The sequence below is a fragment of the Ranitomeya imitator genome, chromosome 1 (genome assembly GCF_032444005.1).
Source record: "Ranitomeya imitator isolate aRanImi1 chromosome 1, aRanImi1.pri, whole genome shotgun sequence".
In the NCBI taxonomy this organism is placed as follows: domain Eukaryota; kingdom Metazoa; phylum Chordata; class Amphibia; order Anura; family Dendrobatidae; genus Ranitomeya; species Ranitomeya imitator.
In genome coordinates this window covers 246,690,899-246,707,425 of record NC_091282.1, presented here as the reverse complement: position 1 = coordinate 246,707,425, position 16,527 = coordinate 246,690,899, and the positions used below count along the sequence as shown (strand labels likewise).

Sequence of the window (16,527 nt, the reverse complement as noted above, 5' to 3'; positions counted from 1 at the left end):
TTTCTTTTTATTTATTTATAACAGAATTTGTATCAGTCTATTCATTTTAATTTTTCTCATTTTTGTGCCTTCACTTATCACGCTTGCACTTTTGTCACATTATAATTTTTATTTATGGAGCATGTACACTGTCGCCCCATTCTAACTAAGACAAAAGTGCCATATTTTACTGATTGGTGCAGTTCCAAGTGGTTGGACGCCCACCGATCTATAAATTATCACCTATCCAGTGGATAAGTGACGACTAGAGACGAGTGACTGTTGAAACATTTTAATTTGCCAGATTGGCTTTTTTTTACCAGGAAATTCAATTAGCAGCACAATTATTCTCCGCAAATTCAATGTCCCTTATGATGCTTGAGATTCCTGTGCCATGACCTTGAACATGCTTATGCGAAAACATCCTGGCGTAGCGTGAACAGGCCGAGGGTTTCTGCACTTCACTGTGATGATAAGAAGATGCACCAGGAATGTATAGGGGATGGTGAAGAGCTTGGGGGTCAGAGAGGTGAATGTTTTTTTTTTTTTTTTAACCTATTGATGGCCCTTTACGGTTCAGCAAAATCTGTGCAAAAATGAATGCAAAAAATCAGCATTTTGGTGAATACAGATATTTTAAAATATTCGGATAGAATTCAATTCCCCTTGAACATATTCGCTCATCTCTAGTGACAACTTTTTTTCACGGGATAAATTCTTTAATGTCGGCTTCAACAAGCTTGATATTACCTAATGTAGAAATGATTAGACTTTGTGCAATACATGTAATGCATAATGTAAGTCTACGCCAGGGCTCCCCAACCTGTAGCTCGGGAGCCACATGTGGCTCGCGGCCCCATGAATTGTGGCTCGCGACTGTCTGCCAGCTTGATGCATTAGGTCCAGGTCTATCAAACAGGTATGAAGACCACATCTCAAAATGGTGAATTCTGTGAGTAGCTCTGCACAGAATTGCAGATCTGGATGCACATTTACTGGTCTTGGGGGTTTAGGGATGTTTTAGGTATGGTACGCTGAAGGTTTGTACTACCTGTTAGAGGAGGTGCTCAAAGCTGGATGTGACAGTGTGATGGGAGAATACTGAATGGGGGTATTGTGGGAACCCCTGGATCTCGGTGTACTGCTCTGGAGTGATTTCTGTGCAAAATCTTTGGTTATCATTATACCTGTAATGGGGGCTTTGGTTGACACTACTTTGAAGGGGGTGGGAGCTGGATGTGGCTCGCGACCCTCTCTCTAAGCTGAATGTGGCTCTCAAGGTCAGAAAGGTTGGGGACCACTGGTCTACGCGATAAAGATATATCTGAATGTTGTGCATTGTCACTGTCATCAAAGAATCACCTCCGATTTATTAATATGAGAAAACAAAGGTTCCACTGACATTTGAACTCAGATTGCTGGATTCAAAGTCCAGAGTGCTAACCATTACACCATGGAACCCTGCTGATATGTTGTGACAGCTATTATATCATAATGACGAAAATAATTAGGGGCGTTCACCTACGAGTAAGAGTAATAATGAACAGGTTGTGCGGTATTCTGCTTTGCAGAACATACTGGATGTTCCCTGTATATGGAAAGTGCAGAAAATACCGGATGTTCCCTGTTTGTGGAAATTGCAGAAAATACTGGATGTTCCCTGTTTGTGGAAAGTGATCATATGCCCTTCAGTCAAACAAACATCCAAAAATTCAGATCAGAATTCTCTTCTTAAACACTGATTGCCATAAGCCGCACTTTTTCTGAGTGTAAAGTGTGACATTCGCTTTCATAAAATTAGATTCGATGTATATATGTTTTGGAATGCAACAATTTTGCACTATAATGTAATCTTCTTGTGAACCATGGGACATTCTGCTGAAAATGTCTAGAAAGTAAAAAAATCAATCCCTGATATAATTGCTAGCAACATCTGACGGTTTATGAAGTTTCATCAATACTGTACTAAGATTGGGAATGACTTTCAGTACTAATCATAAACCCGAGAGAACACTTTATCTGACCTGATAAGATTTGCTGACAAGGTGGTTTTCATTGATATGGTTAAAGTTCACAGAGAACAGAAAATTGATTTGTTGTGACTATGCAGGAAAATACAGGTCCTTCTCAAAAAATTAGCATATAGTGTTAAATTTCATTATTTACCATAATGTAATGATTACAATTAAACTTTCATATATTATAGATTCATTATCCACCAACTGAAATTTGTCAGGTCTTTTATTGTTTTAATACTGATGATTTTGGCATACAACTCCTGATAACCCAAAAAACCTGTCTCAATAAATTAGCATATTTCACCCATCCAATCAAATAAAAGTGTTTTTTAATAACAAGCAAAAAAACCAACAAATAATAATGTTCAGTTATGCACTGAATACTTGGTCGGGAATCCTTTGGCAGAAATGACTGCTTCAATGCGGCGTGGCATGGAGGCAATCAGCCTGTGACACTGCTGAGATGTTATGGAGGCCCAGGATGCTTCAATAGCGGCCTTAAGCTCATCCAGAGTGTTGGGTCTTGCGTCTCTCAACTTTCTCTTCACAATATCCCACAGATTCTCTATGGGGTTCAGGTCAGGAGAGTTGGCAGGCCAATTGAGCACAGTAATACCATGGTCAGTAAACCATTTACCAGTGGTTTTGGCACTGTGAGCAGGTGCCAGGTCATGCTGAAAAATGAAATCTTCATCTCCATAAAGCATTTCAGCCGATGGAAGCATGAAGTGCTCCAAAATCTCCTGATAGCTAGCTGCATTGACCCTGCCCTTGATGAAACACAGTGGACCAACACCAGCAGCTGACATGGCACCCCACACCATCACTGACTGTGGGTACTTGACACTGGACTTCAGGTATTTTGGCATTTCCTTCTCCCCAGTCTTCCTCCAGACTCTGGCACCTTGATTTCCGAATGACATGCAAAATTTGCTTTCATCAGAAAAAAGTACTTGGGACCACTTAGCAACAGTCCAGTGCTGCTTCTCTGTAGCCCAGGTCAGGCACCTCTGCCGCTGTTTATGGTTCAAAAGTGGCTTTACCTGGGGAATGCGGCACCTGTAGCCCATTTCCTGCACACGCCTGTGCACGGTGGCTCTGGATGTTTCCACACCAGACTCAGTCCACTGCTTCCTCAGGTTCCCCAAGGTCTGGAATCGGTCCTTCTCCACAATCTTCCTCAGGGTCCGGTCTCCTCTTCTCGTTGTACAGCGTTTTCTGCCACATTGTTTCCTTCCAACAGACTTACCATTGAGGTGCCTTGATACAGCACTCTGGGAACAGCCTATTTGTTGAGAAATTTCTTTCTGGGTCTTACCCTCTTGCTTGAGGGTGTCAATGATGGCCTTCTTGACATCTGTCAGGTCGCTAGTCTTACCCATGATGGGGGTTTTGAGTAATGAACCAGGCAGGGAGTTTATAAAAGCCTCAGGTATCTTTTGCATGTGTTTAGAGTTAATTAGTTGATTCAGAAGATTAGGGTAATAGGTCATTTAGAGAACCTTTTCTTGATATGCTAATTTATTGAGACAGGTTTTTTGGGTTATCAGGAGTTGTATGCCAAAATCATCAGTATTAAAACAATAAAAGACCTGACAAATTTCAGTTGGTGGATAATGAATCTATAATATATGAAAGTTTAATTGTAATCATTACATTATGGTAAATAATGAAATTTAACACTATATGCTAATTTTTTGAGAAGGACCTGTAGACAGCAAACCTACATGTATGGACTGGCAACACAATTCTAGATCATATGTTAAAGAAGTTGTCCACTATTTTTACACTGACGACCTATCCTTATGATTGGTTATCAATGTCTGATTGGTCGGGGTCCAACACCCATCACCCTCACCCATGTTATTGGTGTCTGCGGTTTCCGAGTTACTTCCCAAGCTGCTCCGTCTACTGGTAGGGGCCGAGGCTTGGTATAAGTGGAGCGCCCCCAGACACAGGGCCACGCGTTCTCGGTACCGGGCCTCTCTGCTTCGGTTCTGAGGCTGTCACGGTGGCTAGACCTGGTCCGCGACCCTGCTAATGGGCATCCAATAAAGGTGGTACAGTCTGTCAGGGATTCGTGCGCCACCTGTGGTGTTCGGTCAGGGTGACCGACGCTGCTGTGGGGTCCGCTGGGGTGATGGAATGGCAGCTGGATGGTATACCTTCCCACAGGTGAAGTATGTCCCCAGGGCTTCCCAGTAAGGTGGATGGTGATGGTGTGAGGTGCAGTCAATAACGAGGACACAAGGTTACAGTCTCTTTACCTCTTTACTGTAGACTTCACGATCCTCAATCTAGAGCACGTTTAACAGGGCTTTCTGAGACCGGCTGGTCCGATGGGCACTTCCAGAGTCTCCTTCGCAGATGGAAATCGTTGCCTACCACTAGCACCTGTGTGTTGTATTCCTACCCTGCTGAGCATTCGGAATAGTCCTCACAACTGCTGTTGTCGTTCATCATTCTCTACAGCTCTCTATCTTTCTTTAGTTCCAGATGTTGCTAGTTTCTCGTCCCCCAGTATGTTTTGGCTAGAACGTACCCATATGACGGGAAGGCCTGGAGGTCTTCCGGGACCCTAGAGACGCCCCTCTCCCACTGTTGCCCCCTATGTCTTGTCTCTTTCTTAGGATACTGCCGCAAGGTAGTGCAGGCACGGTTCCGTTACGTTCTGTTCTGTTCGCTAGGCACCTGCCAGGTTTCCACGCCCGACAGGGACCCCCCTGTGTCTTCTCCTGCAACACTTCCTGCCACGGGATGTTTTCCGAATCCAACCCAGTCAGCTTCTGACTAACTTCCTCCCCAACCCCTAGTTTTACCAGTGTGAGGAGTGGCCCAATAAATAAAGCCTTTTTCTCCCCCTAGTGGCCGGAGTGTGAAGTGTAATGTGTTCTGGTGATACCTGGTCAGGAGAATTCCTTCAGTGCCATCAGACGTACCATCACTCCCCTTAGTGGCAGAGCGTCATACTGCAAAGACCAGATCTCTGGGGCGCTGCACTAGGGGGTGCCGCAACGAGGCCTACCAGCAAGTCCTCCGCCTTCAGGACGGGGTCAGCAGACTCACCAGCCGATGCGTCTTCCTCCGTCGCAGCCGACTCCGATGATGGTAAAGGATCTGGGGTCAGGGGTTCCTCCGCTGGTGCCTCCTGGCACGAGGCCTTGGTCTCTAGCCGCCACTGGAGAAGCTGCTCCACAAGATCCTCCATCTCACCCTGCAGGAGACCGGTCCCAGATGTGAGGCTCTGGCTGCCGTGCTCGTCCGGGTAGCTGGGGGAGCCCTCTGCTTCAACCCCGCAGTCTGGGTCTGAGCGGCCGGCCATGGCGTCCTCCACGTGGGTCACTCCCTGGTCTCTTTCCCGCTCTCTCCTTCGTGGGCGGTTTCGTTTCTTGTTTCTCCGCCCTCCATTGAGGATCAGGAGGCGGATCTCAGCTGCTGACGGACACGTCCTCAAGGTACAGAAATATTTAGACTGGGCGGCCATTATCTTTCGCGCTCTTCAGTTCTTTCACGCCCACTTCCACGCCCTTCTTCTCCTCCTGCGCTCCCTGTGGCGCAGCAATGGCGGCGGTTTTGGCGGGAATCTTGCAGCAAACAGCAATACACAGTCCTTGCAATAAATCACAGTCCAAACACGTTTCAATCACAGTTCCAAGGCACACATGACCTGCTTCTCAGGCTTAAGTACGATCCTGTTCGTGACGCCAAATTGGAGCGCCCCCAGACACAGGGCCATGAGTTCTCGGTATCGGGCCTCTCTGGTTCGGTTCTGCAGCTGTCACGGTGGCTAGACCCAGTCCACGACCCTGCTAAGGGGCGTCCAATAAAGGTGGTACAGTCTGTCAGGGATTCGTGACGCCACCTGTGGTGTTCGGTCAGGGTGACCGACGCTGCTGTGGGGCTCCTCTGGGGTGATGGAATGGCAGCTGGATGGTATACCTTCCCACAGGTGAAGTATGTCCCCAGGGCTTCCCAGTAAGGTGGATGGTGATGGTGTGAGGTGCAGTCAATAACGAGGACACAGGGTTGCAGTCTCTTTACCTCTTTACTGAAGAATTCAGGATCCTCAATCCAGAGCACGCTTAACAGGGCTATCTGAGACCGGCCGGTCCGATGGGCACATCCAGAGTTCCCTTTGCAGGTGGAAATCAGTGCCTACCACTAGCGCCTGTGTGTTGTAGTGCTACCCTGCTGAGCATTCGGAATAGTCCTCACAACTGCTGTTCTCGTTCGTTCATTCTTTCTAATTCTTTCTCTCTTGTTCCAGATGTTACTAGTTTCTCGTCCCCCAGGTATGTTATGGCTGGGAAGCACCCGTATGACAGGAAGGCTCGGAGCTCTTCCGGGACCCTAGAGACGCCCTTCTCCACGCGTTGCCCCCTATGTCTTCGTAGGAAATTTAAGGTAGACAGCCAACCTATAATTAACTGTCCTGTGGAGTTCGAAGTAAGGCCTAAAGTCAGTTACTCCCTCGGTGTTCCGGCCACCGGCTACGCGCCTCAGTAGGATGTTGCCTCGGTCTCACGGCACGACTCCTACTGGCTCTCCTTTGTGCTTGATCTCGTTTCTCACTGTTCCACAATATCCTTCCCCTCGTGTCACTTTCTTAGGATACCGCCGCGGGGTGTGCAGGCGCGGTTCCGTAACGTTCTGCTCTGTTCGCTAGGCACCTGCCAGGTTCCCACGCCTGACAGGGACCCCCCTGTGTCTTTTCCCTGCAACACCCCCTGCCACGGGATGTTGCCTGAATCCAACCCAGTCAGCTTCTGACTAACTTCCTATCCAACCCCTAGTTTTACCAGTGTGAGGAGTGGCCCAATAAATAAAGCCTTTTTCTCCCCCTAGTGGCCAGAGTGTGAAGTGTAATGTGTGCTGGTGATACCTGGTCAGTAGAATTCCTTCAGTGCCATCAGACGTACCATCACTCCCCTTAGTGGCATAGTGTCATACTGCAACGGCCAGATCTCTGGGGCGCTGCACATACAGGAGGGGGAGAATATGAGCCATGCTTATGGGATGGGAGGGAGATGAGCCATGCATACATGAGGGGGGGAATATGAGCCATGCATACAGGAGATTGGGGGGGAATATGAGCCATGCATATGGGATGGGATGGAGATGAGCCATGCATACAGGAAGGGGGGAATATGAGCCATGCATATGGGATGGGAGGTGTTGTGAATTCCGTTCTTGGTTGTAAGTAGTATTTTTGGGAGTTCTGCTCTTGGGCTCCTCCTGTGGTCTTTAGTGGTATGACTGCTTCTTGGATTTAGCTTCTCAGCTGTTTCCTTTGATTGTCTTTTGGGCTCGTCTATATTAGTCTGGCCTTAGCCCTCATTCAATGCCAGTTGTCAATTGTCTCTGCCTGGAGTCATTGCTCTTTGGATTGTCCTGACTCTCTGACCAAGTTCTGCAAAGCTAAGTCCTTCCATGTCCTTTGCAGTTCACTTATTGTGGACTTGTTGTTTTGTACTGTCTTGTTTTTTGCTCATTTGTCCAGTTTATCAGTATGGATCTATTTAGCTAAACTGGAAGCTCTGGGCAGCAGAGTTTGCCCTCCACACCTTTAGTTAGGTGTGGAGATTTTTGCATTTCTCTGCGGTGGACTTTTTCTAGTTTTTTCTACTGACCGCACAGAGCTCTTTTCTATACTTTCCTTTTTAGCTAGAAGTGGCCTCCTGTGCTCAATCTTGTTTCATACTACGTATGTCATTTCCTTCTCCTCTCACAGTCATTACATATGGGGGGCTGTCTTTCCTTTGGGGATTTTCTCTGAAGCAAGATAGTTTTCCTGCTTCTATCTTTAGGGCTAGTTAGCTCTTAGGCTGTGACGAGTTGCCTAGGGAGCGTTAGGAGCAATCCACGGCTGCTTCTAGTTGTGTGTTGAGCTTAGGGTCTGCGGTCAGTATAGATACCACCTGCTCAGAGCTAGTCTCATGTCGCTCCTAAACCACCGTACCATAACAGTACAACTGGCCAAAATTGAACTGAATGCCTCTCAAAAGAAGGAAAAGAAAAGGAGTTTTGAGTCATTTTTTTTTCTTTGGTTTGTTTTGTCCTTTTTTTTCTCTTGATCTCTGGGTGATTCTGGATTTGGATGCAGGCATGGCTGCTCAAGGGTTATTTTCTCGTGTGGATCAGCTTGCTGCAAGAGTACAGAATATCCAAGATTTTGTTGTTCAGACTCCGGCCTTAGAGCCTAGAATTCCTACTCCGGATTTGTTTTACAGGGATAGATCTAAGTTTCTGAACTTTAAAAATAATTGCAAATTATTTTTTGCTCTGAAACCCCGTTCCTCTGGTGATCCCATTCAGCAAGTAAAGATTGTTATTTCTCTGCTACGTGGCGATCCTCAGGACTGGGCATTCTCTCTTGAGTCAGGGAATCCGGCATTGCTTAATGTAAATGCATTTTTTCAATTGCTCGGATTATTGTATGACGAACCTAACTCTGTAGAGCATGCTGAGAAAACACTGTTGGCCCTGTGTCAGGGTCAGGAAGCAGCAGAGTTATACTGCCAGAAATTTAGAAAATGGTATGTGCTCACTGGATGGAATGAGGACGCTCTGGCAGCCATTTTCAGGAAGGGTCTTTCTGAAGCCCTTAAAGATGGTATGGTGGGGTTTCCCACGCCTATTGGTTTGAGTGAATCTATGTCTCTAGCCATTCAGATTGATCGTCGCCTGCGTGAACGCAGGGTGGTGCACCATATGGCAGGGTCCTCTGAGTAGAGTCCTGAGTCCATGCAATGTGATAGGATTTTGACTAGAGCGGAACAGAGGGAATACAGACGTCAGAATGGGTTGTGTTTTTACTGTGGTGATTTAGCTCATGCTATTTCTGATTGCCCTAAGCGTATTAAGAGGGTCGCCAGATCTGTTACCATTAGTGCTGTGCATCCTAAATTTCTCCTGTCTGTGACCCTGATTTGCTCATTGTCATCTTTTTCTGTCATGGCATTTGTGGATTCAGGCACTGCTCTGAACTTAATGGACTTAGAATTCGCTAGGCGCTGTGGTTTTTCTTTGCAGCCTTTGCAGAGTCCCATACCCTTGAGGGGTATTGATGCTACACCATTGGCCAAGAATAAACCTCAGTATTGGACTCAGCTGACTATGTGCATGACTCCTGCACATCAGGAAGATTGCCATTTTCTGGTGTTGCATAATTTACATGATGATGTTGTACTGGGTTTTCCATGGTTACAAGTACACAATCCAGTGCTGGATTGGAAATCAATGTCTGTGACTAGTTGGGGTTGTCAAGGGGTACATAGTGACGTTCCTCTGATGTCTATTTCCTCTTCCCCCTCTTCTGATGTTCCTGAATTTTTGTCGGATTTCCAGGATGTATTCGATGAGCCCAAGTCCAGTTCCCTTCCTCCACATAGGGACTGTGATTGTGCTATTGACTTGATTCCTGGTTGTAAATTCCCTAAGGGCCGACTTTTCAATTTGTCTGTACCAGAGCATGCCGCCATGCGGAGCTATGTTAAGGAGTCTTTAGAGAAGGGGCATATTCGGCCGTCTTCGTCACCATTGGGAGTGGGATTCTTTTTTGTTACCAAGAAGGATGGCTCCTTAAGACCCTGTATTGATTATCGCCTTCTTAATAAGATCACGGTCAAATTCCAATATCCTTTACCTTTGCTCTCTGATTTATTTGCTAGGATTAAGGGGGCTAGTTGGTTTACCAAGATTGACCTTCGAGGGGCATACAGTTAGGGCCAGAAATATTTGGACAGTGACACAAGTTTTGTTATTTTAGCTGTTTACAAAAACATGTTCAGAAATACAATTATATATATAATATGGGCTGAAAGTGCACACTCCCAGCTGCAATATGATAGTTTCCACATCCAAATCGGAGAAAGGGTTTAGGAATCATAGCTCTGTAATGCATAGCGTCCTCTTTTTCAAGGGACCAAAAGTAATTGGACAATGGACTCTAAGGGCTGCAATTAACTCTGAAGGCGTCTCCCTCGTTAACCTGTAAGCAATGAAGTAGTTAAAAGGTCAGGGGTGGATTCCAGGTGTGTGGTTTTGCATTTGGAAGCTGTTGCTGTGAGCAGACAACATGCGGTCAAAGGAACTCTCAATTGAGGTGAAGCAGAACATCCTGAGGCTGAAAAAAAAGAAAAAATCCATCAGAGAGATAGCAGACATGCTTGGAGTAGCAAAATCAACAGTTGGGTACATTCTGAGAAAAAAGGAATTGACTGGTGAGCTTGGGAACTCAAAAAGGCCTGGGCGTCCACGGATGACAACAGTGGTGGATGATCGCCGCATACTTAATTTGGTGAAGAAGAATCCGTTCACAACATCAACTGAAGTCCAGAACACTCTCAGTGAAGTAGGTGTATCTGTCTCTAAATCAACAGTAAAGAGAAGACTCCATGACAGTAAATACAAAGGGTTCACATCTAGATGCAAACCATTCATCAATACCAAAAATAGACAGGCCAGAGTTAAATTTGCAGAAAAACACCTCAAGAAGCCAGCTCAGTTCTGGAAAAGTATTCTATGGACAGATGAGACAAAGATCAACCTGTACCAGAATGATGGGAAGAAAAAAGTTTGGAGAAGAAAGGGAACGGCACATGATCCAAGGCACACCACATCCTCTGTAAAACATGGTGGAGGCAACGTGATGGCATGGGCATGCATGGCTTTCAATGGCACTGGGTCACTTGTGTTTATTGATGACATAAGAGCAGACAAGAGTAGCCGGATGAATTCTGAAGTGTACCGGGATATACTTTTAGCCCAGATTCAGCCAAATGCTGCAAAGTTGATTGGACGGCGCTTCATAGTACAGATGGACAATGACCCCAAGCATACAGCCAAAGCTACCCAGGAGTTCATGAGTGCCAAAAAGTGGAACATTCTGCAATGGCCAAGTCAATCTTCAGATCTAAACCCAATTGAGCATGCATTTCACTTGCTCAAATCCAGACTTAAGACGGAAAGACCCACAAACAAGCAAGACCTGAAGGCTGCGGCTGTAAAGGCCTGGCAAAGCATTAAGAAGGAGGAAACCCAGCGTTTGGTGATGTCCATGGGTTCCAGACTTAAGGCAGTGATTGCCTCCAAAGGATTTGCAACAAAATATTGAAAATAAAAATATTTTGTTTGGGTTATGTTTATTTGTCCAATTACTTTTGACCTCCTAAAATGTGGAGTGTTTGTAAAGAAATGTGTACAATTCCTACATTTTCTATCAGATATTTTTGTTCAACCCTTCAAATTAAACGTTACAATCTGCACTTGAATTCTGTTGTAGAGGTTTCATTTCAAATCCAATGTGGTGGCATGCAGAGCCCAACTCGCGAAAATTGTGTCACTGTCCAAATATTTCTGGCCCTAACTGTATAATCTTGTTCGTATTAGAAAGGGTGACGAATGGAAAACTGCATTCAATACGCCCGAAGGCCATTTTGAATACCTGGTGATGCCTTTCGGGCTTTCTAATGCTCCTTCTGTGTTCCAGTCCTTTATGCATGATATTTTCCGCAATTATCTTGACAAATTCTTGATTGTGTATTTGGATGATATTTTGATTTTTTCTAATGATTGGGAGTCTCATGTGAAGCAGGTCAGGATGGTGTTCCAGATCCTTCGTGATAATGCTCTATTTGTGAAGGGGTCTAAGTGCCTATTTGGAGTTCAGAAGGTTTCTTTTTTGGGGTTTATTTTTTCCCCTTCGTCTATAGAAATGGATCCTGTTAAGGTCCAAGCCATTCATGACTGGATTCAACCCACATCTGTGAAGAGTCTTCAAAAATGTTTGGGCTTTGCTAATTTTTATCGCCGTTTCATTGCTAACTTCTCTAGTGTGGTTAAACCCCTGACCGATTTGACTAAGAAAGGCGCTGATGTGACTAACTGGTCCTCTGAGGCTGTTGAGGCTTTTCAGGAACTTAAACGCCGATTTACTTCTGCCCCTGTCTTGCGTCAGCCGGATGTTTCTCTTCCTTTTCAGGTTGAGGTTGACGCTTCTGAGATTGGGGCAGGGGCCGTTTTGTCACAGAGGAATTCTGATGGTTCCTTGATGAAGCCATGTGCCTTCTTTTCTCGGAAGTTTTCGCCTGCGGAACGCAATTATGATGTCGGCAATCGGGAGTTTTTGGCTATGAAGTGGGCATTTGAGGAGTGGCGTCATTGGCTTGAGGGAGCCAAGCACCGCATTGTGGTCTTGACCGATCATAAGAATCTGATTTACCTTGAGTCGGCCAAGCGGCTGAACCCTAGACAGGCTCGGTGGTCCCTGTTTTTCTCCCGTTTTGATTTTGTGGTCTCGTATCTTCCGGGATCTAAGAATATTAAGGCGGATGCTCTCTCTAGGAGTTTTTTGCCTGATTCCCCTGGTGTCCTTGAGCCGGTTGGCATTCTTAGGGAAGGGGTGATTTTATCTGCCATCTCCCTTGATTTACGGCGGGCGCTTCAGGAGTTTCAGGCTGATAAGCCTGACCGCTGTCCTGTGGGGAAGCTGTTTGTTCCTGATAGATGGACAAGTAAGGTAATTTTTGAGGTCCATTGTTCTGTGTTGGCCGGTCATCCTGGAATTTTTGGTACCAGAGATTTGGTTGCTAGGTCCTTTTGGTGGCCTTCCTTGTCGCGGGATGTGCGTGCTTTTGTGCAATCCTGTGGGACCTGTGCCCGGGCTAAGCCTTGCTGTTCCCGTGCTAGTGGGTTGCTTTCACCTTTGCCCATTCCGGAGAGGCCTTGGACGCATATTTCCATGGATTTTATTTCAGATCTTCCGGTGTCCCAGAGGATGTCTGTTATCTGGGTGGTTTGTGACCGGTTCTCTAAAATCTTTCATTTGGTACCTTTGCCTAAATTGCCTTCCTCCTCTGATTTGGTTCCATTGTTTTTTCAACATGTGGTTCGTTTGCATGGCATTCCGGAGAATATTGTGTCTGATAGAGGTTCCCAGTTTGTTTCCAGGTTTTGGCGGGCCTTTTGTGCTAGGATGGGTATTGATTTGTCTTTTTCTTTGGTGTTCCATCCTCTGACAAATGGCCAAACTGAGCGAGCTAATCAAACCTTGGAAACCTATTTGAGATGTTTTGTGTCTGCTGATCAGGATGATTGGGTGACTTTTTTGCCGTTGGCCGAGTTTGCCCTTAATAATCGGGCCAGTTTGGCTACTTTGGTTTCGCCTTTCTTTTGTAATTTTGGTTTCCATCCTCGTTTTTCTTCAGGGCAGGTTGAGCCTTCTGATTGTCCTGGTGTGGATTCTGTGGTGGACAGGTTGCAGCGGATTTGGACTCATGTAGTGGACAATTTGACGTTGTCCCAGGAGAAGGCTCAGCGTTTTGCTAACCGCCGTCGGTGTGTTGGTCCTCGGCTTCGTGTGGGGGATTTGGTCTGGTTATCCTCTCGTCATGTCCCTATGAAGGTTTCTTCCCCTCGGTTTATTGGTCCTTATAAGATTTCTGAGATTATCAATCCTGTGTCTTTTCGTTTGGCCCTTCCAGCTTCTTTTTCCATCCACAATGGTTTCCATAGATCTTTGTTGCGGAGATATGTGAAGCCCGTTGTTCCATCTGTTGATCCTCCTGCCCCGGTGTTGGTTGGGGGGGAGTTGGAATATGTGGTTGAGAACATTTTGGATTCTCGTTTTTCAAGGCGGAAGCTTCAGTATCTTGTCAAGTGGAATTGTTATGGCCAGGAGGATAATTCTTGGGTTGTTGCCTCCGATGTTCATGCCGCCGAGTTGGTTTGTGCTTTTCATTTGGCTCGTCCTGATCGGCCTGGGGGCTCTGGTGAGGGTTCGGTGACCCCTCCTCAAGGGGGGGGGGGTACTGTTGTGAATTCCGTTCTTGGTTGTAAGTAGTATTTTTGGGAGTTCTGCTCTTGGGCTCCTCCTGTGGTCTTTAGTGGTATGACTGCTTCTTGGATTTAGCTTCTCAGCTGTTTCCTTTGATTGTCTTTTGGGCTCGTCTATATTAGTCTGGCCTTAGCCCTCATTCAATGCCAGTTGTCAATTGTCTCTGCCTGGAGTCATTGCTCTTTGGATTGTCCTGACTCTCTGACCAAGTTCTGCAAAGCTAAGTCCTTCCATGTCCTTTGCAGTTCACTTATTGTGGACTTGTTGTTTTGTACTGTCTTGTTTTTTGCTCATTTGTCCAGTTTATCAGTATGGATCTATTTAGCTAAACTGGAAGCTCTGGGCAGCAGAGTTTGCCCTCCACACCTTTAGTTAGGTGTGGAGATTTTTGCATTTCTCTGCGGTGGACTTTTTCTAGTTTTTTCTACTGACCGCACAGAGCTCTTTTCTATACTTTCCTTTTTAGCTAGAAGTGGCCTCCTGTGCTCAATCTTGTTTCATACTACGTATGTCATTTCCTTCTCCTCTCACAGTCATTACATATGGGGGGCTGTCTTTCCTTTGGGGATTTTCTCTGAAGCAAGATAGTTTTCCTGCTTCTATCTTTAGGGCTAGTTAGCTCTTAGGCTGTGACGAGTTGCCTAGGGAGCGTTAGGAGCAATCCACGGCTGCTTCTAGTTGTGTGTTGAGCTTAGGGTCTGCGGTCAGTATAGATACCACCTGCTCAGAGCTAGTCTCATGTCGCTCCTAAACCACCGTACCATAACAGTACAACTGGCCAAAATTGAACTGAATGCCTCTCAAAAGAAGGAAAAGAAAAGGAGTTTTGAGTCATTTTTTTTCCTTTGGTTTGTTTTGTCCTTTTTTTTTCTCTTGATCTCTGGGTGATTCTGGATTTGGATGCAGGCATGGATGCTCAAGGGTTATTTTCCTCGACCAATCAGCAACGGGCACAGCGACGATGATGTCATAAAGGATGTAGACATCTCACGTTTCTGATTCAGCGACGGGCACAGTATCGACGTAGATGTCATAATGGTTGCCATGGCGACGATGATGTCATAAAGGTTGCCTCGACCAATCAGGGTTTGTTGGCTATGAAGTGGGCATTTGAGGAGTGGCGTCATTGGCTTGAGGGAGCCAAGCACCGCATTGTGGTCTTGACCGATCATAAGAATCTGATTTACCTTGAGTCGGCCAAGCGGCTGAACCCTAGACAGGCTCGGTGGTCCCTGTTTTTCTCCCGTTTTGATTTTGTGGTCTCGTATCTTCCGGGATCTAAGAATATTAAGGCGGATGCTCTCTCTAGGAGTTTTTTGCCTGATTCCCCTGGTGTCCTTGAGCCGGTTGGCATTCTTAGGGAAGGGGTGATTTTATCTGCCATCTCCCTTGATTTACGGCGGGCGCTTCAGGAGTTTCAGGCTGATAAGCCTGACCGCTGTCCTGTGGGGAAGCTGTTTGTTCCTGATAGATGGACAAGTAAGGTAATTTTTGAGGTCCATTGTTCTGTGTTGGCCGGTCATCCTGGAATTTTTGGTACCAGAGATTTGGTTGCTAGGTCCTTTTGGTGGCCTTCCTTGTCGCGGGATGTGCGTGCTTTTGTGCAATCCTGTGGGACCTGTGCCCGGGCTAAGCCTTGCTGTTCCCGTGCTAGTGGGTTGCTTTCACCTTTGCCCATTCCGGAGAGGCCTTGGACGCATATTTCCATGGATTTTATTTCAGATCTTCCGGTGTCCCAGAGGATGTCTGTTATCTGGGTGGTTTGTGACCGGTTCTCTAAAATCGTTGGGAAAGACAAGATTGCTTTGCGCAGGCGTGTACTATGGAGGACAGAGAATGAACTTCAATCCAATATTGCAGCCAGCATGCAGCCAGCGGGTAAGGAAAGGGTGAATCAAACACCCGAAAACTCCGCCCATATGACCCAAAACCAGTCCCGCCAAATTCAGGTGACAGGTTCCCTTTAAGTTGGAGGGGTTCGGCCTGCCTCACGGTGATGTGAGTGAATGTGTTATGAATGTCCCTTCTCTGCGACACCAAAAATATATCTCCCATAAATATCAGATCGATGCAGACCTCAATATTCATCACTGAACATTAGAGGAAGCTCTTTTGTTAGAAAGGGCACTTCCCCATCTCTGCGCAAAAGAATCTTAAGGTACCTTCACACTGAACAACTTAACAACGATATCGCTAGCGATCCGTGACGTTGCAGCGTCCTGGATAGCGATATCTTTGTGTTTGACACACAGCAGCGATCTGGATCCTGCTGTGTCATCGTTGGTCGGAGCAGAAAGTCCAGAACTTTGTTTCGTCGCTGGATCTCCCACAGACATCGCTGAATCAGCGTGTGTGACGCCGATTCAGTGATGTCTTCACTGGTAACCATTGTAAACATCGGGTTACTAAGCGCAGGGCCGCGCTTAGTAACCCGATGTTTACCCTGGTTACCATTGTAAATGTAAAAAAAACCAAACAGTACATACTTACATTCCGGTGTCTGTCCCTTCTCTAGTTATAATTAGTTCCATATGTTCAACGTGAGGGTGATATGCCCCCTCTCTGTAGATGTCTTATTGATTTTAATTTTTCTATATGACAACAATCTTTGAACTAATATGCAACTTGGGTGAAAGGTGCACCATGGGATGTCTATAACATCACTCAGTAAATTTAGCCTCATGGCTTGCGCTC

General features: G+C 46.0%; 1 non-coding gene across 1 annotated transcript; it reads right to left on the bottom strand.

Annotated features, from left to right (window-relative positions):
* Window positions 1-1,368: 1,368 nt before the first annotated feature.
* TRNAQ-UUG (transfer RNA glutamine (anticodon UUG)) lies at window positions 1,369-1,440 on the bottom strand. The gene has a single exon. It is a non-coding gene; the product is annotated as a tRNA-Gln (tRNA).
* Window positions 1,441-16,527: the final 15,087 nt, after the last annotated feature.